This window comes from Phacochoerus africanus, chromosome 13, assembly GCF_016906955.1.
Source record: "Phacochoerus africanus isolate WHEZ1 chromosome 13, ROS_Pafr_v1, whole genome shotgun sequence".
In the NCBI taxonomy this organism is placed as follows: domain Eukaryota; kingdom Metazoa; phylum Chordata; class Mammalia; order Artiodactyla; family Suidae; genus Phacochoerus; species Phacochoerus africanus.
The window spans coordinates 6570524-6597548 of record NC_062556.1 but is presented as its reverse complement, the minus strand read 5'-3'; the positions used below and the strand labels follow the sequence as shown (position 1 = coordinate 6597548).

The window sequence follows — 27025 nt, the reverse complement described above, 5'->3', positions numbered from 1 at the left end:
AGCGATAGCCAAGGCCCGGCAGCAAGAAGGGACAGGACAGCCCAGAAGGAGACCAGCCACCGCCGCCTCAGGTCGTCCATGTGCACGTGTGTGGGCCACCTGCAGCCCTGCCTCAGCTTCCCCATCTGCAAAACTGCGGGCGGTGGCACGCCCCACTTTATGCTCTGGAGATGCCCAAGAGTCCTCTGAAATTCCGTCATCTAAATGTTCCTTCTCACCAGGGAAGTGAAGAGGGCAAAGTGACGGGAGTGCCATGTTATTACGTTCACGTGTACTGGGTTTTGTTGTGACTGTGTCATCTGGTTCATTAATTCATCTGCTCAGTGGAAGGCTCCCTGTTAAATCGTACACAGAAACAGCGATTGCGTTTTTCTTTAGAATTCGGGGCTTGTGAGCACTTCTGTAAAAAACTGTGAGCCAAGACCAGACCTTCCTGGAGGGCCGTGGAGGGCAGTGGTGATCACGGGGCCTTGGGTAGCTTCTGCATTTTGCATCCTGCCTGTACTGCTTTATGAAATCCCACCACGGCATTGTGTCTTGGGGAAAATCAGATTGAATTCACGGCGCCTCATGCAGGACTGTAGAGGGTATTTTACAGTCACCGTTCTTACATGTTCCTGTCTCGAGAAACTTGGCCCTTGTCTGTCTCGGCAGGTGTTGGGATGAGCAGCGAGTTACACAGGTGAGCCCTTGCGGTTGGGCCCATGAATGGTCCCTCTGCTTTCCCACCCCATCACCTTGGCAGAGAGGGAGCATCCATGCGCTGAAGGGGACATGACTTTATAGTTCAGCAAAGCAGCCAGTGAGGACGTTGTGCTGTGTGTTCAGGTGTGCAGAGTGCCTATAAAGGAGGAGGGCACCCCCCGCAACCCAGGGGATGCACCTCCCGCCTGCTAGTGGATTGTCTGAACGTGATGACAGGTGACCTGTGGGACAGGGGTGTTTATGAATGTTCTGGGAGTCAGTTGTGGTGACAGGAGGGGAGCAGGCGCTTGATGGAAGGGGCGAGGCCAGAGTCCTTTGTTCCCTGCTGCCTAACCGTGAGGTCCCCCTGGGGACTCTCCCTACCTTCTCCTCCAGGTGCCCCCAGGCTGGCCTCCCCTGCAGATAACCTGGCCTGGAGTCCAGAGGTCTCTTTGTCACCGGCAGAGCCCAGACTGAGTGACCCCTGGGCAAGTCCCAGCCCTCTGGGCCATGTCCTCTGCTTCTGGATTCGGAAGAGATGGGACTAGGATACTCGCTTGGGGGTTTCCAGCCCTAAACAGGAATCAGGTGACAGTCCGTGACTTTGGAGCCACCAGAGAGCTCCGTGTAGCAGTTTGGTGTACAAACTGTGCAAGTGGACGCTGAGTGGGGCAGCGATTGTCTAGTGGAGCAGGAAGCAGAAGGTCTGGTGTTAGGACGCCGATAGAGAGTTTGATTGAAAAGTGTCACTCAGCCTGTATGAGCCCAGAAATGTTGAGTGCGGTGATCTGTGTGACCAGAAGGAGAGAGTGGCTCTTATTAAAAAAAAAAGGGGCACCTGGTAACCAGCATCCACACGGTCCACCAGACTTGCACGGTCAGAAGAGCCAGTATGTTTCCCAGAGCGCCTCTGGGAAGAGCGAGCGGCCTTGGACCAAGGATTTCAGGGTCTGATGCAACACTCGTGGCTGCTTACCCATGGTCAAGGGCAAGGACTTCCTCCTGGGCAGCCGCGTCCTGTGGCGTGTGTGGGGCGTCTCCTGCGGAGGTTTTGGCATGTTGGGATCAGCTGTGAGACGTTTCATCCCCCACCCATCTGACCAGGGAGAAAGCTTGAGAGAGGTTCTTTTTCAAAAGGATTAGGCAGCTGTACACATCAAAATATATGCAGGCCCCATCAAAGGAAAAAGAAAGCAAGCTTGCTGGGTTAACCCAGCCAGCGTGAACGAGGATGGAGCATGTCAGCAGCAGCAGCAAAGCCCAGCTAAAGCCCTGGGCTGTGATTCCAGAAGGAGCCGTCTTCTGCCGGACACGCTTCTTTTGGAAAATCTTTCTCAGTGTCTTGTTTTTGCTTCCTCGCCTCCTCTGAGAGACACTTGTCCACGGTGGGTGGTCTCCAAGGTGGGAGAGAGAGGGGAGGGGTCCTGCCTGCTTGGGGCACTGCGGGCAGAGAGAAGGGCGGGCAGGGCTCTTTAAAGTTTGCTGCTTTGGCTGGGCTGGCACAGGAAACCAGTATGGGGGATATTGAAGGGCCACCACTTTTCTAGCCCTGGGGCTCCGGGCTCACGGATCACCTGTCTCCCAGGAAGAAATAGCCGACCGGAGCAGATGTCCCAGACTTGTGTTCCCTCTGCAGCCTCGTCTGCGTCTGGGGTGGGCCAGTCTGGAGACAGAGGCTGCCCCCCCCCCCCCCCGGCACCTTTCCTGGGCCTCAGCTTCAAGGATCCCCCGAAGGGCATTCTGCAGAGGGTCCTTTAGATGTGCCGTAGTCCAGGGGCTGAGATGACAGCGCTCTCCTATTTCCATATGCAGATGCGCGTATGTAATAACACCACGCCCTCCTACTGGGCAGTGCACCCTGGGCCACCGAGTTCATGTGAGGGTCAGAGGAGGACAAAGGATGGCAAATGGTCATATCCGCAAAAAAGACTTCAATTGTACGGCCGCAGGTCAGATGCTTAAATATCTGCTCTCTGGACAGAAGCCCAAGGAGGATTGTCTTACAGGAGAGGGAGGTGTCTAGGCTGCAAATCCCCAAGAAGCCCTGGCTCTGCTTTAGGGATGGAGGAGCGCTGGTGAGAGAGCTGAGTGGGTGACCGGCCTGGGCCGCCTGGCGGTGCTGCGGGCCGAGGGAGGTGGGACCTGAGTTCCAGCCTCCGCAGGCCCCTGTGAGGGTTTACCGTCAGCGCTGGCGGTGGGCTTGTCCCTTGGGACTTGGAACTGTCTCAGCACAAAGCAAAAGCACACGATGCCTTCCGCGCGGGTCCCCGACAAGCCAGGAGGAGCGGGGGCGGGGGCACGCGCGGGCACGAAGGACGTCAGCGCCCGCTCGGCTGGCGCGCGGGAGCGGGGCTTATCGGGGATCTGGGACACGCTCTCGGGGGACGTGCCTGCGTACAAAGCTTGCTCTGTGAGCTTCTCCAAACACTGGAGTCTTGACCAGAGTGGGCCAGGTTTGACCGAGATAGGCTTTCTTCCGTTCTTGGCTCTCGGAGCCTGGCTGCGCGGCATCTCAGGGAACAGGCGAGCTCGGTGCCTCATGCGCCCTGTCCGTTCGAGTCGTCTGGTTTCCACTCTCCGGCCCTTAGGAAGTGAGGTCCAACCCCAGGGTGGGCACAGCCTTGTCGTCTGAACCAGGAGCCTCTTGGAAGTGAGTTCTGGAAGATTCCCTGGCTCTCTCCCGGGCGTTTTCCTCCCCCTTGGAACACTCCTTGCAGCGAGAGCCCCGTCCTTGCCTCTCCCGCCTCTCCATGTCCCCCGTGGCCTCTGCGGCTGCATTTGGCTCATGTGCATTTGGCTCATGTGGTCCCGCGGACTGACCCTGCGGGGTGGGAGCACGATGTCAGAGCCCGAGTCCAGCCAGGTCACTGGCCCGATGCTGAGAGGAGCACAGTCAGCTGCAGAGAGGGGGTGGCGCAGGGGAGAGGCGCAGGGCACCTGCAGCCCCCTGACTGCCGAGGTCACTGCACCTTTAGCCACGGCAGACCCCCAGGGCCAACAGACCACATGTGTGTGGAACAGTGTTTGAATTCTAGAAGTGATCTGTGTTTCTGTGTTGATGAGTTGTAAGGTTTCATCCTGGCATTTGATGTAGGTAATTGTAGCCTTGGGGGTAACCAGCCGGGCCAAGGGCTCCTCTCCCCCAGAGCCACCTGGATGGAAGCAGAAGCAGCAAAGTTGAGGTGCTGGACAGACCTGGGGTCCCGCCTCGGAACCTGCATCCCTCAGATGGTCACCACCTCCCGGGCTGCCTGGGGCCGGAGGGAGGGGCCAAGCCCAGCTCTCAGCCCGGAGCTGCACCCTTAGCCCCTGGTGGACGTTACCAAGTAGCCATTCATTCCCTTGGTCCACACTTCTCATCCTTCCATTTCCTTTTTAAGGTTGCTAGACGCAGCGCGTTCGTTGTCTGGAGAGATCACAGGACCCTCCTCCAAGGCTGCGCAGCAGAGCAGGTAAGGCCATCGACGCAGGCCCAGCAGATGACCTGGAAGAGCTTCCCTCCAACCTGACATCCTACAGCCCCACGGAGCGCTGTGGGTTTGATGTGAGATGGAAATCGTTGGTGTCAGCCTTTAGAACGCAGGGAGAACTGGGACCCTAAGAAACAGTGATACAGAGCAGTGACTCACCCCGATGTTTAGACTGTGTCAGTTGCCCGACTGGGTAGCTGATTCCTGCTGTTAGAACGTTGTCTGCCTGAGATGGTCCTGAGGTTCTTCCCACCTGCAGGAAGCTTGAGACTCCGTGACTCTGCCAGTGCTCGGAATCTGTGCTCTCATTCGCAGGAACACTCGGAAACATTGAGCATTAGTGGTGTTTGGGGAAAATTAATAATGCGAAATGTACCTCAGCTCTGCATGGGCAGTGAGGGGCTGGCAGGTCCTGCCTTGGAAGGTGCAAGGCAGTGGCAGGTGACCAGAGCTGGCACCAGTGTCCCCCACATCAGGACAGAGAGAGATTCCTTTGGGCCAAGTTTGAAAAACCGAGACCTGAGACTCCGTTTGAATGTAAGCTTTTCAGGCCTTGATGCGGAGAAATCCTTGGGTTTAACTTGTTCATTATAATCACCTTCAGCTTGAGTCCTTTCCCTCCATCACAGTCCTTTCCTGAACTGGAGCAGCAGAGGCATAGAGCACATTTATTTGATGCAGGTGATGTAGCCAAAAGCTCAATACAGCTTTCACTTTGCCCAGGCTCCATTCGTTTGTAAAGTCTAAATTGGGTGCCTTTCATGCTGAATGGAAAATTCACAGGAGCAATGCAAATAAAGGTTTCTTTGTAGAAATTCAAAATATGCTCGGGGGAGTTCCTGTCGTCATGGCACAGCAGAATCCGACTGGGAACCATGAGGTCTCGGGTTCAATCCCTCGCCTCACTCAGTGGGTTAAGGATCTGGCATTGCCCTGAGCTGTGGTGTAGGTCGTAGATGTGGCTCAGATCCTGCGTTGCTGTGGCTGTGGTGTAGGCCTGCAGCTGTAGCTCCAATTGGACCCCTAGCCTGGGAACTTCCATATGCCACAGGTGTGGCCTGAAAAAGCAAAAAAAAAAAAAAAAAAAAGCTCGGGGTTTATCCTAAGTTAGAAGAGGTACACAGTACTCTTGTAAAAAATATGTCTTATTTTTCTAAAGTGTCTTGTTTTCATGAGGCGTCCTTGGGACTTCTTCCAGGGCAGAGCAAGGGAAATTGGCACAGGGTTGAATAATACTTTTACGTGTAAATAAGAAAATTGTGGTGTTCTCAGATGTTTGTTTGATTAAGTGCTCCCGTAACTAAAGAACAGCTACAACTGTTACACAAAGGGACATAGAAAAAAATGGATTTGGAAGTACCTTCGCTCTGGTTTGAGAGGTGGTGGCCTTTCTCCTCTGCTCTGTGCCTGTGAATCTTAACACGTGCTGCTCTGGGTAGACTAGCAGGTGTCTTTGTTCACTTGTTTGGTTTAGACCCAGCACAGACGCTGGTGTTTCATACTAGAAAAATCCTCAGGTGCCAAACTGCCTAAAGAGCAAAGAATATTCGCTGCTGTGGCAAGTGCCACGGAATATGCAAGATGTACCCTGGGCTTTGACTTTCAGTGAGATACAAGATTTCATTGAGAACAGCTTCTTGGAGAAGTACACATTCATTCATTCATTCATTCATTCCGCAAACATCACTTGGGTGCCCACAGGGCTTCCCTAAGTTACCGAAGTGCTGGCTTTTATGGGGCACATTCTGTGGGATCCTCTGTAAACACTAAAGATGCAGGCAGTTGGCTGAGAACCCACTTGCTTATGATGAAGCCGAGGAGAGAGACTGCCAGACTTTTTGCACCTGTTTTCAACCCTCGGAAAACTAAGTTCCTACTAAAACTGGGCACTTTCAGACAATCTTTTTGTTTTTTTAAAGTGATTTTTCTCTTTTCCATTATAGTTGGTTTACAGTGTTCTGTCAGTTTTCTGCTGTACAGCAAAGTGACCCAGTCACACATACACACATACATTCTTTTCCTCACACGATCCTCCATCCTGCTCCATCACAAGTGACTAGATGGGGTTCCCAGGTCCACACAGCAGGGTCTCATTGCTTGTCCAGTCCAAAGGCTGGATAACCCCAAGACAGTCTTTTTCTCATGAAACAACCTGATGGTCTGTCATCAGCCCCCACCCCTGGTGTCTCTGAAACATTTCACGTTCTTGGCCTTTCCCTTGTCCTGCAGACTCTCCTTCTGTGGGTCTCTGGCAGAAGCTTCCTCCACGTGCATGGAGGGTCTCGTCAGATGGCGACCTTATCACTCACTGGTCTGACGAGCCTGGTCTTTGGAAAGGTCTGTGCAGAGAGGGTGTCTGGAACTCAGGGCTGATGGTCAGGGCATGGAGGGCCTAGGGTTGGGGGGGGGTTACCAGATCGAGCAAATCAAAATGCTGGGTGGATACCCAGTTAAATTGGGATATGCCATTAAATCTGAATTGTAGATAAGCAATGGATACTTTTTTAGTATAGCTTTTTTTATACTAAAAAAAACTTACAGTCAGTATTTGGAACATAATTATGAGATACTTGGGACAGGCTTATGCTAAACCAGTATTCGTTGTTCACGTGAAATTCCGACTTAAATGGACATCCTGTATTTGATCCGGCCTTGTTTTGGACACGGCACATTTTGACACACTGTTCTGATCGGAGGATATTTTGACTCTTGTTTGTGAATCTAAATATTTTCTATGTATCGCTGATGAATTTTAAAGGATCGAAATGTTTCCCTGAGTGAACTTCAGTTTAAGTCATTGATTAGGTTTTTAGAGTACAGGTAAACCGTTTAATTTTTGCATTTTTCTGAAATTATTTTCTTCAGGATAATCTGTATTCCATTTAAATATCCAGGAAAGGTTTTCTGCATTTGCCAGCCATTAATCCATAGCTGAGTCTAGTGAACTTCGCTTCTGCCCCTCTTTCTTTTGTGCCATTTACTCCTTCCAAGTCCATTTTTTTCTAGATCAGATTTGGCAGGTTTGAATTTTTAGCACATTCAGTTGGCCTTGGCCAGTTGTGGGTGTGTTGCTTGCTTCTAGTTTGTATGGTTGGTTAGCGAGTTCACTAGCGTGAACCAGCGCTAGTCTCCAGTATTGCTAATGCACTGCTTTTATGTGTCTCTGATTACTTGCTGTTTGATAAACCAGAGCAGAACGCGAATGGTGGGGTCAGATTAAGGTCACAGCCTCTTACCTGGGCCCCACCCTCACCGCACACTCAGTGCCTCCAAACCTGAACCTGGATTTTGCCTCTTAATGCGTCCTCAGTCTTCCAATCACTCAGGCTTGAGATTTTAGAGTGACCTCTGACTCATTTCCATTCTTGCCTCTCGTACTCAATAATTTATCACGTCCTCTCGGTCCTTCCTCCTCCATCTGTCGCATCCATCCTCTTTCCTCTGGGCCCTAGAGAACCCTAGTGGTTTCTTTCAGCTTTCCCACCTCCATCTTTGGGGAAGTCTCCTACACGTCCTTTCTCCCCGCTTCAATCACGAGGGCAGGGAGCACACAGCCTTCTCTGTCCCCTTCTCTGCAGCTCCTAGCAGATCCTGTACGTGCAGCCAGCCGCTGGGGGTGGGCGGGGCCGGGGCAGGTCAGGTGGTCCAGCTGCGGGCCCGCCCTCCTCCCACAGGTAGGCTCGGCTCTGGGAGCGGGTGCCCCTGGCCAGCGGCCATCTGGCAGCCTTCCGGTGACATTTCACTCTGACCTTCCCTTTGAAGAAGGGTTTTGAAGCAACATTGTACACATAAAGGTCAACAAAGAAGAGTGGATGATGTGCTGATAGAAACCTAAGTTAAAAGGCAGGAAGCGGGGCTGCTTAATATAACCAGGTTGCAGGGGATGCGTGGAAAAAATGCCCTTGAAATGATTCTTTAATCATTTGTCTTCACAGACGTGAAGTGGGACACAGAAAACAAACATTTCCATTCAATGTATGTACAGTTTGGCAAAACAAATAACTGGGCTTTGTGAGCGTCCAGACCTCCCGGGAGGAGGAAAGCAGGTTCTCACCCGGGCGCTCGCTTTCCGCCCAGTTCGGGTGGGAAAAGCCACCGCCCCGGCAGAGCAGGTGAAGCAGAGCGTTTCCTAGAATGTCCAGATACGGCCCAGGAGCCAAACAGAGGAAGAGGCCTCCGGTGGGAATGGTGTCAGCCCACAGCCCGGGCTTTCTGGCTTGCTCACTTGTGAAGGAGGCGCCCTGAGCAGCTCCGGGCTCCTAAGTGACAACGGAGGCCCAGACCGGTCATGGTCACCGCCAGCCCCCGACACATGCTCAGCCTGCCAGGCGATTTCAGCACAGAGCGACCTTTTTAGTATGTTAAATTCTGAAGTATGTTCAGCGCGGACACATCAGCGCTCACTACCCATAGGCGGTACCCATCAGGGGCCCAGCAGGAGGCAGATGGTGCCCCTGTCAGGTGATGGAGCCAAGTTTAGTATCTGATTTCACATCTTTTCCATGGTGCTCTGTTGATGAGAGTAGTACAGAGTTTTCTTCTTATGTTTCGTTTTTTAATTCATCCTGAAACGTGGCTTCCTTTAAGGAACAGTATGATTAAAAAAAAATCAGTGCGCATGTGTGCAGATCCATTCTTGGGGGCGGTGTGCTGGGAGCCTGGTTTGGAACATTTGAGACCCTCTCTGCTTCCTTCCCAGGACTGGCTCCCCTGATCATTTCCTATTTCATTTGTAGCCTGGGGGACCGCTTCACGTAGATGAAAATGTTCTCAAGAAGCTCCTCAGGAAGCAATGTTGTGTGTTTGGTGGCCAGAGCCATTTGTGAATTGAGTCCCGGCCCAGAGATGGCTGGTGTGCGGTGCCCCTCCTGGGAGAACGGCCCCCTGGGCGGGAACCCTTTGGAGGCATAGACCTCTCCCTGCCACGTGTGGAATTGCAGCGACACAGCCTGCGATTTAGCCCCAGGAGAGCAAGTTAAGTCTATCAAAGGACAGAAATTCAGAGGCCAAGGCTTGCAAGTGCTTGCCTGATTTCCTGCGGGAATGGCAAGGCTGGTACAGGCAGGCGCCTCGCTCCTGGACCTAGGCAGCTCCCCAGCCCCATCCAAGGCCCACTTTGTCTTCCTCGGCTGTTTCCAGAGCTGTGGCGTCATCAGGGACGCCTCCGTGGGAGGAGAGTGGCGAGCAGACACCTGCCCACAGGGAGTTGTACCTAGCACTTGTAAATGCCCAGGAGAGCAGCGTGAACTCACCTGTCAGGTGTGCCTTGGCAGTCAAGAGGCTGCCGCCCAGCCTTGGGAGTGTTCTGAATATTCAGTGCAGGAAGTCTCCCCAAATTTGCCTCCTTCCAGCATCCCAAGCTGGGCATGTCTTTTCCCTGTCTCCCCGGTGATGTTTTCACCCCGAGTGCACCTTAATGGTCTTAGAAAATCGTCCGTTAGTGCCAAGATCTTTTGCTGCCTGATAACCTTTTCTTCTGATTCCCCATTAAAGCCGCCGGTTTCCTCTGAGGTCCTGGACTGTGCGCACGCAGAGGGAGGGGCCCGCTGGGAGCTGGGAGCTTAGACTAAGTAGAGTACTTAAACCATCGCCGGCTGCAGTCCTCCTCAGTTTTATTATTCTGTGCCCTGTCGCCGTGCAAACGTAAGCTGTCTGTTCACACACACTGTAACAGAACAACAGAAGATGAGGCAGTGCGTGTCAGGCAGGCTTGTTAAACAGGAGCTAATTTCGTGTTCGTGAAACTCTTAACGCGGAATGACTATTACGTATAATAAATGGCTTGTGCAGATAAGAGTGGAGATCGTCTTACCGGCTGCAACCAGAGCTGTAATTATTGATTTGGGGAGGAAATGGCAGAGTTTTGACTTGAAGCAGAATTAAAATATGGGGGACAAAGTGCTGCTTTCCCAACTGAACTTGTGTCGAAGTTGGAGGGTCTGTGTAGACGCCTTTAATAGATTAGCTATGTTGCGGTTCCTTGTGGATTGGGTGCCTCTTGGCTCTTTTTTTTTGTCTTTTTTTTGTTGTTGTTGCTATTTCTTGGGCCGCTCCCGCGGCATACGGAGGTTCCCAGGCTAGGGGTCCAATCGGAGCTGTAGCCACCAGCCTACGCCAGAGCCACAGCAGCGCAGGATCCGAGCCGCGTCTGCAACCTACACCACAGCTCACGGCAACGCCGGATCGTTAACCCACTGAGCAAGGGCAGGGACCGAACCCGCAACCTCATGGTTCCTAGTCGGATTCGTTAACCACTGTGCCACGACGGGAACTCCTCCTGTTTTTTTTTTTTAAGAGTTTTACTCAATATAATTCGAAACCATAAAGATCATCCATTTAAAGTATAAAGTCAGTGGTTTTTATTACAGCCACAGAGTTAGGCACCCCTTCCCACAATTTTAGAATGTTTTTATCACCTACCACCCGAACAGCCACTCATCTACTTTCTGTCTGTATTCCAGGCTTGTGGTGCACGTGAAACACTACAATACGTGACCTTTTGTGACTGGCTTCTTTCACTTAGCATTATGTTTTCAGGGCTTTATCACGTTGTAGTGTGAATGAGAACGTCATTCCTTTTTGTGGCTGAGTAGTATTCCCTTGTGTGGCTAGACTTCATTTACTACCCATTCATCGTCTGGATGGGCACGTGGGTTGTTGAACCACTTTTTTGGCTGTCAGGAACAGTAATGCTGCTGTGAATGTCTGCAGGTTTTACATACGAGTTTTTTGCAGGCTTTCATTTATCTTGGTTGTGCATCTAGGAGTGATTGGGTCCTTTGACGGTAACTTCAGCTTTTTGAGGAATCTTCAGTTTTTGAATTGTAAGTGTTTTTATTGTCCATTGTGGAGTAAGCATGTCAGGGGCATCAAGTCCATTCACCTTGTTGCTCACCCATCACCACATTCCTCCTCGGAGGCTTTGATGACGCAGTAGGCAACACCTCGGGCCCCAGAAAGGGAAGTAGCTTTGACTGTGACTTGGCTAAGAGGTGGGTTTTAATAATGAGCCCACTCTGTGTCCTTTGGGAGTGAGAATGGGTGAAGGGTCCTTCGCCCCAGACCGCAGTGTCTGTCTCTGCACTGATGCTATGGCTTTCAAAAATAGAAACTGCTGGGTAAGAGGGGCAGGAGGAGGTAAGGAGACGAGGCTGCCCAGGAATCGTGAGGTGGGCTGCTGTCTGCTGCAGGGGGCGGGGGTGGGGGGGTCCTCTGGGCCCATGCAGCACGAGGGCCTTATATCCCTGGAGACTAACAGATCTACCTGGGGCCTGGCGGGTGGGTGGCATGAGGGAAGCCTGAGCATAAAGGGCCATGGATTATATGTCTGAGTCTCAGGAGAGTGTACTAGTGTGGGGCCAGAATGTGTGTGTGCGCTTCCAGGGGAACCATGGTCAAGCTGGGCAGCTCAGAAGGTTGGCCTGGACTGTGGGCATCAGAGCCCTGGCCTCCACTCCCTCTGCCGGAATCCTGGCAGGTTGGGACCCCTGGTGCTCCTCCATGCTCAGCCCTTCCTCCCTCAGCCCAGCCAAGCCTCCACCTTGACCCCCGCCCCCTGACTCCATCCTGAAATTCCCCTGGGCCTCCTCTCTGCTGCTCATTTTGGAGAAACCCCTGCAGTTTTTGTATTGTGTTCATATATTTCCTTTCCAACAGTGTCACTTCCTCCCTGGCAAAGACTGTATTTTATTAAACACTTGGGGTTAAGTCCCTGGCAGACAGAAACATCAAATGTCCAAATCCAGGGTCGGCGCCGCAGTTGACCCCAGCTGCTCATTCATGAGACAGTTCTTTTAAAATATTGACATGCTGTGTGATTAAGAGCTGATGACTCACATGTCAAACAATTCTTCACTGAAATGGAGGATTTCTTTCAATAGCAGCTCCCCCCGGCTGCATTTATCTGTTGGTGTGGCTCATTAGCTGTTTGGCAGAGAAATTCCAAAACGCCAGCCTGGAGCCAGTGCAGTCGGAAAACAGTAAGAAATGAGGAATGTGTTTCTGAAATTATGTCCCTTATCCAGAGAAAGTCTCCAACGGCGTGTTAGGACATTATTAATATATAATATGTATGCATCATCTCTATTTTTATTATTTTTAAGCAATTCTGTGGGCCTGACAGTCGTTTCCTCATCGCACAAGTGAGGAGATTGGGTCTAGAACAGTCTGCCTGATCTCATTCAGGGAGTCAGCAGCTGGACAGGGTTCAGACCCAAGTCATCTTCAAAGCAGTTCCTCCTCCTTGCATTGTGTCTGTTTGCTAAGGTGGGAGGGTCATGCTTATGGGTAACTAAAGTTTTACTGTAATTGCATTTATGGCCCCTATTGCCCTAGGGGACCTCTTACAGGTCTTATGTAGACTCGCAGTAGCATAAAAAGTAATTCAGGGAGATCCCGTCGTGGCGCAGTGGTTAACGAATCTGACCAGGAACCATGAGATTGCGGGTTCGGTCCCTGCCCTTGCTCAGTGGGTTAACGATCCGGTGTTGCCCTGAGCTGTGGTGTAGGTTGCAGACGCGGCTCGGATCCCGGGTTGCAGTGGCTCTGGCGTAGGCCGGTGGCTACAGCTCCGATTCAACCCCTAGCCTGGGAACCTCCATATGCCGCGGGAGCGGCTCAAGAAATAGCAACAACAACAATAACAACAACAACAACAACAAAAAAGACAAAAAAAATTAAAAAAAAATTAAAAAAAGTAATTCAGGAGCATCAGAGTGGATTAAGTTAGACGTGCTGAGGTTTGAGCCAAGGCTCCACTTTGTGCCTACCTGATGAAGCTGCTTTTCTGTAAGGAAGTGGGTGTGATAGCTGTGTAGACGCAGAAGGCTTGGTCTGAGTGTTCAGTGAGGTTATGCTCAGAGGGCGCTGGGCCACGGTTGGCACTTCACGTCCACGTCCGATGTCATAACCCCTGCTGCGTCTCCCTGGGGAGTTAGGCGCCTGGATAGGCGTGTTCATTTTTGCTGCCCCAGGGTTGGAACTCGGAGGCTGGTGGTGCGAGCGAGCCTTTGCAGGATTGGGAGGGAAGTGACCCGGTGGAAAATCGTGGGAAATCGCTGCGTTCTCCCTGCCTCCCCTTCTGCGCTCTCCCCACGGGTTTCCTGCCCGGCTCACTTTTTCCTTTTACAGCCTGCGAGGGCGTCTGCATTAGGTGCCAGCCGGTCCTGTCCAGAACCTAAGCTCTCACATTCTCCGGTGTTAAAAGACACAGGTTCAGGGAGTTCCCTGGTGGCACAGTGGGTTACGGCTCCGGCATTGTAGCCGCTGTGGGGCAGTTTCGCGCCCCGGCCGGTAACTGCCAGGAACCTCGGAAGGATGCAGGCTGGCTGCTCAGCGGCAGGCGGAGCGTTTCCGGGAAAGAAGCTGCGATCCTCGCAGGCGGAACACGCCTCGTCTCTGTGCTCGTCCAGAACCTCGGAGCCGGGGTCCCACCCACCCGAACACCCAGACGGTGCACATTTCCTAACAAGAGCGGCCCTGGAGCCCAATCCTGGACTCACCTGCCCTGAGCCGTGGGGCGCTCTCACGGTGGCACGGGGCAGGTGCCCAGTGCCTTCTCCTAACGGAGCCCCTCCCAGCGGCAGTCCCGCCCCTCAGTGTGACACACACGGCGTGGGACAGCCTGTGATGCAGAGTGAATGAGCCCACGGGTTCTTCAGGAGCAGAGTCGCTCTCAGAACCCAAGTTACTGAGTCAGGCTTGTCTTAGTCCTCAGCACAGTTTCTCGTCTTTCACTTTTTTCCTTAGTCTGCTTTGCCTCTTAGTAATTCTCAGTCCTGGTTTGGGGACAGCGGAGCGTTCTCCAGAGATGCGGTGACAAGGTTTTGCCTTCTTGTGAATACATGCCTATTTGCAGACATTACATGTGTGTGGTTTTTAAATAGTAAAACACGACCTTGAAATGTTTTAAAAACCAATTCACTTTCCCAGCTCCCTCCGTGGGACACTTTGCTGCTCAGGTTCCGCCAGCGAGGCAGCTTTGCCCACCTCGACACTGGCTTCCTTCTTTGTCGTGGGGACTGTCCTGTGGGTCGTGGGGTCCCCCTGGATGCCAACACCACCTCCCTCAGCTGCCAGGACAAATATGGCTCCAGGCATGGCCACACGGTCCTCCGAGAAGCTGCCTGTGGCCCGGACTTGCCCCCCAGCTGCCGCTCCCCCTTGGAGGAGGCTTCTGCCTGTGGCCGCAGTGGCCTTCCCTGGCTGTTGCCGTGCAAGCAAAGAAGGCTTCTGTAGCCTTTCGTGGAGTAGTTTGTCTCTCAAAGGAAGGATGAATCATCAGGTTGTCTTCTCCTGGGTCTTTTCCTGGGTGCAGAGTAGGCGGGAGTCATTTTAATTATTGGAGAGCTGGGGAAGGACGGATCCCTTGCTGTTACTCCCTTGACCACATTTCCTTTAGTGTCTCTGATTTTTTTTTTCCCTTAATAAGCACCATCGAACCACAGATGTCTGTATCGCTTGTGCTGTCTTTCCAACAGCGTTTACCGTTAAGGGCTGTCGCTGCGTTAGGGGGCGGACAGAAACTGGCATTGGTCCCCGGGGAAAGGTGGACCCAGGGTGGACAGTGGCGATGGGGGAGAGGTGAGGTAGTCGGGTTCTCGCGTGGACACTGGAGTCCCACCAGGAGTTTCTCTGGGGAACCATGAGGAACCCCGTCAGACCCCCTGTCTTCCTAAGACCCCCTGTCCTCAGGTGGAGGTGCATCCGTGTCGTTGAGAAGCTGGCGAGTGGGAGTGGGTCGTGCTGTCTGGGCAGCAGGAGGCCTGGCTCCGGGGGGAAGGCAGGGACAGTGTGGGCAAGTGTTTGGGCTTCTGTTACCGGCCAGGTCTGCCCCTTGTGACTGTGTTGCCTCAATTGACGATAGTCTGCTCATTTCTGGATACAGACCAGACGCAGAGCTGGATGCCTTCAGGGACAGAGGACCTCGGTCCCCGGTTCCAGGGGTCCGGAAAACCCTTCTGGAGTCACTAGCTCTCAGTGCGGCAGGTGCTGCTGCTGTGATGTCCGTTCTTGAGGCAGCCGCCAGGGCGCCTGTCCTGCAAACTCGGCGAGGTGGGGGGAGGAGGGAAGAAGGTTCGGGAGCCTGAGGACCGCTTTGGCTCCTCAGTGCCGCCTGGAGACCCGCCCCCTGGTTCTGGGGGTTCTGTTCCGCACCCAGGCTTTGCTTCTCCATCCTCCCCCGTCCTTAAACCCCTTCACGGTGCCCCCTTTTAACAAACACCAGCCTCATGCTGAAATTTCAGCACTCTTTATGCCAAAGGAAAAAGCTTAACTAATGTTTGCTTTTGTAAGGACAGATGCCCGCCTTCCAGGATCCAGACCCTCGGGAGCTGCCTTGGCTGTTCCACGGGCCCGTGGCCGTCCCACGGGAGCGGATCTCACCAAGGTGCTCCTCTTCGAGGAGTCAGAGGACTTAGCAGAATCCCCGAACTGCCTTGAGCGGTGTCCCCCATGGCATCCTTCCTTACAGTGACCTTCTCTCTGACCTACTGGGAGGGGGGTGGAGTGCTTGCTTATGGCATCAGGGCACATCTTGTTTCTCATAACTTCATGGAACTGCTTTGGGAGATGAGAAGAGTGCTGCCTCCCATCGCTATTTCATCCATCCTTGTTTTTCAAAGAGATGGTCCCAGCCGTAGAAGGCCAACTCTGCAAAAGCAGGGATTTTGGTCGAATTAGTTCACCGCAACATCCCTGGCTTCTAGAACTGTGTCTGGCACTCCAGACGTTTGTGAAACGAAGAACGGTATACAGACTCATTCACAGGAGAAGCAGCTTTTTCAGCTGCCCCCAACTTGGGCATTTTGTTGAATAATGTGAAGCAGAAACCAATTTTAGCAGTTTCTATCAATGTACATAGTGGGAAGCCTTGATTCTTTTTTTTTTTGGTCTTTTTTTGCTATTTCTTGGGCCGCTTCCGCGGCATATGGAGGTTCCCAGGCTAGGGGTCCAATCGGAGCTGCAGCCACCGGCCTACGCCAGAGCCACAGCAACGCGGGATCCGAGCCGTGTCTGCAACCTACACCACAGCTCACGGCAACGCCGGATCCTTAACCCACTGACCAAGGGCAGGGCCTGAACCCGCAACCTCATGGTTCCTGGTCGGATTCGTTAACCACTGCGCCACGACGGGAACTCCAGATTCCTTTTGACTTATAAATTATTCAGTGGAAATGTGCTTGCTAATGTCTTCAGGTTATTTTATGGACGTATTTCCTGCCGGCGTGCCAGGTACACAGAGCTGCGAGGTGTCGTGGTCACACCTGTGTGGTGTCTGTGCCCTTGGCCGCATATCCTGGCTGGTGTTGGGATGCTGCTTGCAGCATTTATAAAATAAGTGAAATCAAATTCTTTTATTTTTTTGTTGAGCCCACAGCACACAGAAGTTCCTGGTGCAGGGATCAGACCCTGGCCACGGTAGTGGCCCGAGCCACAGCTGTGACAATGCTGGCTCCTTAACTGCTAGGCCACCAGGGAACTCTGTGAAATCAGATTCTTTAGGTACCGAGGTGAAGGTAGCATTCGCATTACCCTGTCGTAGCAAGTGAACATGCAAATCTGAGGCAGTAGAGTTAATCAGTAGGAACATTCTTGGATTAAAGAAAAGCAATACTGATGGATTTACTTGCTATGCATTTCAGTCCCATCAGTCCTGATGGCTTCAACCTGGTTTGCTGTGTGGTCGGCCTGAGCTGAGCATTAACTTCTTGGAGACACAACAGGGAAAAGTGAGAGCGAGGGTGACTTGTCACCTGCCTCGTCCAGCCTGAAGAAGTGGGTGGGTGGCTTTCCTGACCGCAGCCTGTGTAAGGCTGGCTGTGTCCACTCCACAGGACCGCCCCAAAGCAGCGGTTCTCAAACTGCTCCATCGCAGAACCCCCTATACTCGTAAAGACTGCTGAGGAGGCCACCAGGCTTTGCCTGTGTGACTTGTACGTGTCAACATGTGTCATGTTACAGATTAAAATTCAGAACAACTTGAAATGTTTATGTATTAGGCCAGCTGAAAATAACAATAAGCCATGTTACGTTAGTAGATAAACATTTTTATGAGAGACATCTATTTTCCAAAACAAAAAAATGTAGTAGGAGTGGTGGTTTCCATGTTTACAAATATCTTTAACATTTAGCTTAATAGAAGGCCTCTTGGTTCTTACTCTGATGCTGCATGTCAGTTTGGGTGTATTGTTTTAGTTGAAACACATAAAGAAAATGTGGCCTCAGATCCTCACTTGGAAAAGAAGGAGTCCTTCCGTACGTTTTGGTAATTGTGGATTTTTTTTTTTTTTTGGTGCTGCACAAAAACTCAGCAGGCGGTAGGCAGCTGGTTCCCCCATATAGTCTGCAACCAAATCAGTGAGCGTTCTGTACTTTAAAATGGGTCTGTTTTGTACTGTGAATCAGTTGAGGTATGTCATCCTGTTTCAGTGACTTCCTCTCTTACTGTATCACCCAGATCTTCCACGTGGGGACAGATTTCATCTTATAATAGTTTTCTTTTCTTTCTTTTTTTTTTGCTTTTTCTAGGGCTGCTTCCCGTAGCATGTGGAGGTTCCCAGGCTAGGGGTCGAATCGGAGCTGTAGCCACCGGCCTACGCCAGAGCCACAGCAACGCGGGATCTGAGCCGCGTCTGCAACCTACACCACAGCTCACGGCAACGCCGGATCCTTAACCCACTGAGCAAGGCCAGGGATCGAAGCCGCAACCTCATGGTTCCTAGTCGGATTCGTTAACCATTGAGCCACAACAGGAACTCCAATCTTATAATAGTTTTCTAAACACACTTTTGTTAATATCACCACTGGCGGCATCAGAAAACTCTTTAAGTTTTGGGAAGCTCTTTAAGTTTGCGTGAGATCTTGGGAACCCCCATGCACATTTTCCAAACCCAGTTTTTATCGTTGGCAGCAAACACTGTCAGTTACTTTCCTTCTAGATCCTGTTCCTTTTTTGCAGAGTTTTCTTCCTAAAACACAGATGTGATCATGGCTCTTGGTGGCCAGACTCGATCACTTGGGCCAGCCCCAGCACTGTGACAGGTCCTAGCCTCCATATTTTAAAAGGTGGCTTAAAACAACACAGACTTAATATTTCACAATTCTGCAGGTCACAAGTCCAAAGTAGGTCTCACTGGGCTCGTCCAAGTGTTGGGAGGGTCTTGATGGAACCCATTTCCTGGCCCTTCTGGGCTTTGCGGCTGCCTGGCTGCCTTGGCCCCAGGTCCTGACATCAGAGCTGGCAGGGCTGATGCGGCCTCTCAGGTCCATCCTTCCGACCCTGACTCTCCCACGCCCTCCTCCGTCCTGCCACGACCTGGGGATCGCATCAGACCCGTCCCGGCGCGTCTCCTCCAAGGTCAGCTGGTTAATACCTTCATCCTTCTGCAGCCTGTCTGTCCTGTAGCTGCACAGTCCCAAGTTCCTGGAAGTGGATTTGGACACTTGGGGGTTGGGCGGCGTGGTGCTGGGTGTCCCGTTCGGGCCCCTCTGTTTTCATGTTCCCTTCCCCGTCCTCCGCATGTACGCTGGATCCACCCGTCCCCTGAACAGCGCCTCATCAGAAGCCTTTCCCGAGGCCTCCTGAGGTGTCCTGAGTCACATGTCAGGATCGCTATTCGGCTCACTAGCTGGTGACTCGTTCAGGAGAAAAGTGTATATTTACACAGAGATAAGCAAATGTGGCAGAATGATAAATATTGGCAAATGTAGATGAAGAGCTTATAAATGTTCATTTAACTCTTCTTGGGCTTTGGACAGTTTTCAAAAGTAGAAAGTGGCGGAGAAGGAGCCCTTAGTGTGGAATGACCATGCAGAAGGCGTCAGCTGGGATGGAATGGGGTCCCAGTGCCGGACGTCTGCTCGGCTGCAGTGAGGTGATAAAAGGCGAGCCTGACCAGCATCTTCACGTGCATGTGGGCCTCAGTGACACCACCCCCTCCCTCCCCGCCCCCGGCTTCACATCAGCTGCAGGTTGTGTTCAGGAAACTTAACGAAACCTCTCCAGCTCCTCCTGGGTGAGCGAGCGTGTGCAAAGTTGAAACGCTACAACTGAGAAAACCAGGACTTTGTATGCTGCTTGTCCAGGAGGTTCTCCCCAGAGGCCCCAGGGAGGAGTGGCCGTCACTGCCCCAAGACGGTGGTGGCCCATCCCGAAGTCCCTGGGGCGGGTGGGTGCTCAGAGCCAGCCAGGCAGTGAATTAGAGCCATGACACTGTATCCTAGGGTCGGCTAGGAAAGGAGAGTGGCCAGTCACCCAGATTGAAGTCCCCCTGTTTCCTGGAGGATGCAGCAAAGGTTTTCTGCCCCAGCTGACCTGGGTCCTCAGGGCTGGTGGCAGGAGAGGAGTCACTCCCCTTGGGGACCCTAGCAGAGCCACCCCTAGATGTGAGCAAGTGGCCCGTCTGGGTGACGCTTGGTCATCCTTACCTGAGATGTGACCACAGGTTTGTAGCCGTAGTGAGGTGGATCCTCTGGTTTGGTGGCCGTCTAGTGGTTTCTCGGCTTCTCCTCCGTGGGCTGGGACCTCGCCTCCTGCCTTCGGCTGGCGTGACGTGGCCGTCCTTCCTGACGCTGAGCTGAGCGGGATCTTTCCTTCCTGGGACCGCCGCGGGCGCAGAGGTTCTGGGGCCGGAACTGTTGGCGTCTGACATCGCCTCTTCCCTGCCCCCCAGGAGCCTGAAGCGCAGCTCATCCCTCCTGACACATCTTTGCTCCAGGACCCAGGGATCCTCGGGGACGCCGTCGTCCAGGTACAGTCTGCCCGTCGGCAGCTCGGCAGCAGGGGCTGCTCTGCGGCGCTGGACCGGGTTTTTCATTCAGGCCTTTCATTGGCCGTTGGCTTTTGAAGTGATGACTAAGGCCTAAGTCGTCTGACTTATTTGTTAGCATCGTGTGTTGGTAACATGAAGATTATTTAAAAATTTTAAAGTACAATGTTTCATTTTTAAAGTTTTTCTTCTTCATTGAAGGCTAGTTGATGTGCAGTATTGTGTTCATTTCAGGGGTGCCGCAAAGGGATTCAGTGATTCATTTCAGTTACTCTTTTCCAGATTTTGGGGGAGGGATAAATTAGGAGTTTGGGATTTGCATGTACACACTCTTTTATAAAATAATCAACGAGGGCCTGCTGTATAGCTCAGGGACTCCACTCACTGTTCTGTAAGTTGTGTGACGTTGACCTGCTCTTCCGTCCCGTCAGGGCTTCAGAAAAGCTTTCTTTTCACTCCTGTGGGTTCTTGAATTCCCGCCTCCATTTCTGCCTCGTCCAGATCTCTTAAAGTCCTGTTCAGCCAGGTCTCCGTCCAGGGCCTGGTCTGAAGGACACTGTGGGAGGAGGTGTCCTCTCCCCCGGGCACTGGGAGATCTGCAGCCCCTGGAGAGACTTGCCCGTGGGCGGCTGCAGCGCCGGGGCCCTGGTGCCTCTGCTCCGTGTCTGCCTTTGCGTTGCTCAGGGTCAAGGGCTAGCTCCAGTTTCCAGTCTGCTCCCGTACTTTTCATCCTACTCCTGTTCCTCTTCTCTGTTTTTCACTTGTCTTCTTCTTCTTCTTCTTTTTTTTTTTTTTTGAGGGCTGCACCCGCGGCATATGGAGGTTCCCAGGCTATGGGTCTAATGGGAGCCGTAGCCGCTGGCCTACACCAGAGCCACAGCAATGCCGGATCCTTAACCCACTGAACGAGTCCAGGGATCGAACCTGCAACCTCATGGTTCCTCGTTGGATTCGTTTCCACTGTGCCACAATGGGAACTCCTGTTTTTTGCTCTTAAGAATGCTCCCTTGTAATGATTTTTATTTTTTTTTATTGTAGCTGGTTTACAGTGTTCTGTCAATTTTCTACTGTTCAGCATGGTGTATAAAAGTTAAAAAAGAAGAAAAGAATGCTCCCGTAGCTTATTCTTGGGTTTAGGTGCTGTAATGACCTGCTGTAGGTCATGTATTTGAGGCTGGTCCCGGATCCACATTAAGAGCGCAGGTGTCAATTGGGACCAGCAGCTGACTCGGGGCAGAGACAGCTTTGAGGGGAGGGAGAAGGGAGGCGTCGGGGCTCCGAGCCCCTCCGTCCCGGGAGGTTGGGCAAGGTTTAGGCTCTGAGTGACCGCCTGGGTGGGAGGCTGTCACTACCTGTAAATGTCAGAAGCAAAGGCACGGGGTCACCGGGGAGCCACCCCAAAGTCGGTCACCTGCATGTAAGGGCGGGGGGGGGAGGTTCTCCCATCTCAGCCTCGAATATCTTCCTCGTCTCTGTTCAGAGGCCTTGGTAGTAAAAGTGCTTAAACTACAGTGAGTTCATTCTGCAGTCCTCCTCCTCTTCTGCGGGAGCCCCCGGTCTCTGCTGCCTCCCAGACGGTTCTAGAGCCTCCTCCTGTTCCCTGACGCGGGCTTGCGGGGGGCTTGCAGGTGGAGGGTTCGCATCTGAGGGAGGAGCAGGTTCACTGCCACGGCGGCGTTTCCCCGCGTGGCCGCTCACTTCCTCAAGCAGGCGGGCAGGCGGGTGGGGCGGTCGAGGGCATCACCTCATCGCGACTGCCGTCCGTCCCCTCTGCCGCCATCCATCCCCTCTGCCGCCCGCCCCGCGCCGGCAGCGCCGGAGGAGGGGTCACGGCCCCGGAGTCGCTGCCCTGCGCAGATCGCAGGGCTTCAGCCCCCAGAGCAGGGCTTGAAAAGCGCTCCCCTCCTGATGTTGATGTTAGTAAAAAATTTACTCCTTCCTTTTTCCCACGCTGGCCCACGAGTTTACATCTAGCGAAGAACCACAACGCCACAGGGTCCATCTACCCTCCAGCCCCCGCCGTGTCCTGATGCCCTCACTGACCCCCTGGGCTCCTGAGAGTTCACAGTCACCTCAGGGACGTTTGGGGTGCCGTTGCTTTTGGGGAGCTGCCTTAGGACGCAGAGGTGGCTTTGGAATGTTGTTTGTGTAGGAAAATGCGGTCCTGAGTCTCAGGTGGCTGAGAGGCCAGTGAACTTCTAGAAAGAAGGCAGGTGCCTCTCGGGGGGTCTTTCTGTGCAGTGGGGCAGGCAGAGAGCAGTACTGGGGACTGAAGTTACAAAGTCTGTTTTTTTCGCCTTCAAAAATTCCGTAAAAGCCGTAGACACGTGCGTCTCCTCGTTCCCTGAAGATGTGCGGCGGCCTTGTCACTAAGCGAGAACCAGAGGAGGAATGACCGCAGTTAACCGCAGGCTGGATAACTGAACATTGCCATATTGCGAGGCCCCGGGGTCAGGTTCGCGTGGCGTCCTGGAGTGACAGCCTGTCTTTAGGGTTATCGCACCGGAGCCTCCGTTAAAGCAGAGCCGGGGCCACCGCCTGTGACGTATGGTGCTGTCGTGGTCCATCCAACACGCCGGCAAAACAGCTCCTTCACCCTTGGTGCCGCCGTCCCGCTCTGGTCCCCCAGAGGGAGCTGCGTGTGTCCAGCGCTCCGGGCTGCTTTTGTCCATCTCTGGCTTTACCCTGAGCCCCTGGTGCATTTCCCTCCAGGTCTCTGCTCGCTGGATCCTGCATCCTGGGTTTTGCAGGCCCTTGGGCAGTTGGCCATTTGCCTCTGCTGCCTGTGTGTCTTGGCATACAGGGCATCACACCTCTGTACTGGAGGCCATTCTACCACGGCCCACTGGGACCGGCCCTCCGAGTGTGTGACCTAAGAAGGAAATTTTGTGGTGGGGCAGTGGGACAGGTACACCTGTTGGGCTGAAGACAGGCGAGGGGGTGAGCCGCGGCTGGCTGGAGGCTGTGGCCTTTCTTTCAGCTTTTAAATGCTTTTCTCTTTGGCGATCACACCTGAAATTTTGGCCACTGGTGAAGTAGGCTGCGAATACGCAGGCCCGACTGGCTGTGGACGAGGGCATTTCCTGCTGGGGGTTATTCCTGCCCCGCGCGCCCCACGCAGATAATCCCCATGGTAACTGCAGGCATCTCGGGGCTCTGAGAGGAGGGAACAGGCCGGGGAAGGAATGGCAGGTCGGTTGGAAAGGGGGCAGCATTGCTTGTGCCAAGGGCTTTAGTAGTTGGATTAAAACACCCTGCTCGGGCAAACGTATCGATTTGCTCCGGAAATAAGGAAGGCTCGGCGGCGAGCCCTCGGCAGCCCGGTGCCACTTGCCCCAGCGGTCTGCCCGCCCCACAGGGCCTGGTTAACCCTCCCGGTAGGTATCATGTTGTTGACGCCCCTCCTTTGATTAAAACTTGGGCCTCTCATGTGTGACTCTCAGCTGCCGACCCACGACCCTCCCGGGCACGGCCCTGGCCTGTCGGCTCCCTGCTCCGGCCTCACCTGTTCTGTCTGGCGAGGTCACCTGCGGCTCAGTGGGTCAGGTCAGGGTGTGACCTGCTGAGAGGTAGGGGGTGAACCATGAAATGCGCATACGACCCACACAATGTGTAGCCCAAACCGGACCTACAGTTTCTCTCCCAGTGTTTGAATAACCTGTGCATCACTTTGTTTCCATGTTTCTTAATTTTGTTCTTTGGAACTTGCATTACCTTTTCCGATTTGAGTCTGATTCCCCAGGTGATGTAGGTTTAGGTTTAGAGAAGCGTCTAGGGTCATGGCCCGTGAGAGGGAGACCACGTCTGCCTGTTACAGATCCTTTACTCTTGGCTGTTTTTCTAGGGTGAAAAATGGCCGAATATTGACAGTTTTATGTGGTTTGACCTAATTCTGCGCAAGAGACTTAACTAACATGCAACCGTTTCTGACGGCATCGCGGGGCTGTCCTGGCCCTGGGGGTACAGGTGCAGAGGGTCTGCTTGTCTTTTGAGTCAGAATTCCTTTCTCTGCATTTACTTTTGGAAATTTCCAGATGTGCACATACATAGAGAGAGCATAATGAAACCTATGTTCCCAGTTAGCCACACCTCTCTGATCGACTTTAAAAGGAGATTTCCTTATTTAAATGCAGAGCAATACACACTCATCAAAGAAATGTCAAAATGCTGAAAAAATTTTTTTCCTGTCCAGAGACCACTGCCTCCATTCTCCTTCCAGACCATTCTTTTTTTCCTTTTCAGAGCCGCACCCGTGGCATATGGAGGTTCCCAGGCTAGGGGTCGAATCGGAGCTACAACTGCTGGCCTACACCACAGCCACAGCAATGCCGAGTCCAAGCCACCTCTGACCTACACCACAGCTCACAGCAGCGCCGGATCCTTAACCCACTGAGCGAGGCCAGGGATCAAACCCACAACCTCATGGTTCCTCATCAAATTCGTTTCCGCTGTGCCCTGACGGGAACTCCTTTATATACACTTACGTGTTGTTATTTTTAAGGGAGGCTGGACGGGCCATCTGCCGCTTTCCTCCCACTTTTGTCAGAGACACGATAGCTCCCGATGCAGTGTTTACTCTGCCTGCTTTGGCCAGCGCGTTCCTCCACGTCGCTTCCCTAAGCCCCTGCTCTGTGTGCTTTCCAGAACCCTCTGCTGAAGCCCTGCCTGGGCCCTGCCGTCCCCATTACCTGCTTGTCCTCAGAAAAGCTCCTGGTGCCTCAGAGGCAGTGGATCTTGGCCAGTGGCTGGAGGGAAGGGCTGGGTTCAGTGCCTGGCTCGGCCGCGGGAATAACTGGTGGAGTTTCTGCTGGGCAGTGGCGTTCAGGAAGAGATGGCCACTTGACCCACGTGGATCTTGTGTTTGTAGGGTTTCCGACAGGGCAGTGAATGAAATTAAGAGCTGCTAGCAGCAGGAAGAATAAGTTTGCAAAGGTGGGTCACCTTGGCACCTGGTGGGGAACAGGGCTTCTGGAATTAGATGATGCGAGTCCAGACTCTGAAAACCTGCCCCCCCCCCCCAAAGTTAGGTGACTGGGCGACGTAACTGCCGGCTGAAGTCCACTCTTAACCCCAGGAGGGGTCTCCTCGGGTCTGTGGTGGGGGCTGAAGGAGCTTGTGCGTGTCTGTGTGGAGCTGCTTTCCGGCGACCCCGCTCCCGGTCAGCTCTGGGGAGCCAGCCTCGATGCTGCATAGCTCCTTTCCTTTGAGAACCAGTGCATTTTCTAGAAACTCCAAGGTTTTTTTTTTTTTTTTTTTTTTTTTTTTTCCACACAGCAGACGATGGGAAGTTGGGGGCAGGGAGGATAGGTGTTTGGGGACTAAGTTGGTCCAGGCTTATGTGTGAATCAGTGAGTTCCCTGGCTTTGTTAAGGTTTGTTGAGTGAGTAAACAATCGTCTGTGAAGATGCAGGGAAATTAGGTCATTTTGGCGCAGAATCCCCTCCTTGTCCTGGTTCCAGATGCCAGTGGTCCTGGGTCTTTTTGAAAGAGGACATTTCTAGAAGGAGCCCTGAACACTGGCGTACTTTTCAGGGTGCCTCTGAGGCCTAGAGAATTAAAGAGGTCGTGTCCTGAGAGGAGTCAATTCTCATCTTAGGGGAACTTTATTTGAGATGTTTCTTTCCAAGTGAGATTTGAGAGCCAGTTCTGAGTGGTTGTCAAGGCCCCGATGAAGCACCCACAGCTGACTTGACAACCGGGTCCCTCTCGGGGTCTGGCTCACGGACCCTGCCCTGAGGAGGGTGGCGCGTCTGCCCCGGACCTGCCCCTGCAGCTTGTGCAGCTCGCGGCTTCACGTCACCGCGAACCAGGCGGAGAGCGTTTGCTTTACCTCCTGGAGAAGGAGGACCAAGGCACGGGTCCGAGGAGCTCCGCGCTCCAGACAGAATGCGCGTTCCTGTAGTGACATGTTTCGTCGCTCAGAAGCGGGCACCTGTTGGGATAGAGCTCGCGCCCCCCGCCCCGGGGACGGGACCCGGCCGCAGACGTGAACGCACTCATCACATCCTGCTGCCTCCGGGAGGGGCGCCTCTGGATTCTCTCTGGTTTTCGTGGGAATGCGCTTCCGAGTTCTTCTGTCGGCTGCTTTGGTCTGTCTTGTTTGGGTAGACAGCGTGTGGAGGGCTTGAGTGTGGTGACGCGGGTGACAGTACCAGGATCTGGCAAAGCTTCAGGGGCTCCGCCCTCTGCTTCGGGGAGGCAGAGATGATGACAGGTGGCTGAGACCTAGAGAAAGGGGCTGTCGCTGAGCCCCGCGAGCTCCTGCAGAGGCCCTAGTGGGGCCAGCCCATCTCCCGGATGTGGAAACTGAGACCCCAAACTCCCTGACTGGCCTAACGTCATGGACCTGGGCCTTACAGAAACCCTGGGCAGGGGTGACAAGGACTGCAGCTGTCCCCGCAGTGGAGCAGGGCAGCCTGGGGACGGAGCACCCCCAAGACGGAACGAACTCTTGGGAACTATTTCAAGGCTTCGTAGGTAAGACTGTGTTTCTTGGGTAAGATTTTAACCCAACTAGCACTTTCTTACTGCATATTCATTTGGAGAAACGGAACCAGACTCCTTGGTGAGCCAAACGGTCAGATGTCCCGCTGGTGAGCTCTCCTCTGCTGGACAGGCCCCCCTAAGTCGTGGAAGGCGGTGGCGAGGACCCCTTGAGGTGAAAGACGGAAAGGCAGCCAGTGTCCCGTGAATTTCCTGAATTGAATGTGGTGTTTCTGAGTGTGTTTTGCGGGCACTGTCCCCTCTCGGGGCCTCCTGGGTGCTGAGGACACCGAGGGCAGTTAGGATGTGATGCCTGGTGGTGACGCCTTGCTCGCCTGCCAGGTAGCCCTGCCACGGGTGCCCCCTTCTTTCTGACAAACCTCTACACCCCCGAGACCCTGGGGATCCTAATTCAGAGGACAGCGCAAGGCCCTGGAGGCAGTGAGACTCGGGTTGGAGCCCCGACTGCATCTTGGCCAGAGCAGCTGGGAGAAGCTCACGGAGCCGTGCCGCTTGATCTGTGGTGGGCCAGCACCACTCATTCTAAAAATGTCCCCACACGATTCTGACATGGGGTTCGGGTTGAGAATGACTGGGTCAGCCCGGGTCCCTTTGTTTATA

General features: G+C 53.3%; 1 protein-coding gene across 7 annotated transcripts in view; it reads left to right on the top strand.

Moving 5' to 3' along the window:
• The window catches only part of SLC7A1 (solute carrier family 7 member 1), a 143208-nt gene that overhangs the window by 87619 nt on the left and 28564 nt on the right, over positions 1 to 27025 (top strand). For 6 of the 7 annotated variants that reach the window (XM_047756339.1, XM_047756336.1, XM_047756335.1 and 3 more), the window contains one exon: positions 4065 to 4136. The gene's annotated coding sequence lies outside the window, so the exon portion shown is untranslated. Of the gene's footprint in view, positions 1 to 4064; positions 4137 to 19825; positions 19904 to 27025 lie in introns of all 7 variants that reach the window. The other variant, XM_047756334.1, reaches the window with a different exon arrangement.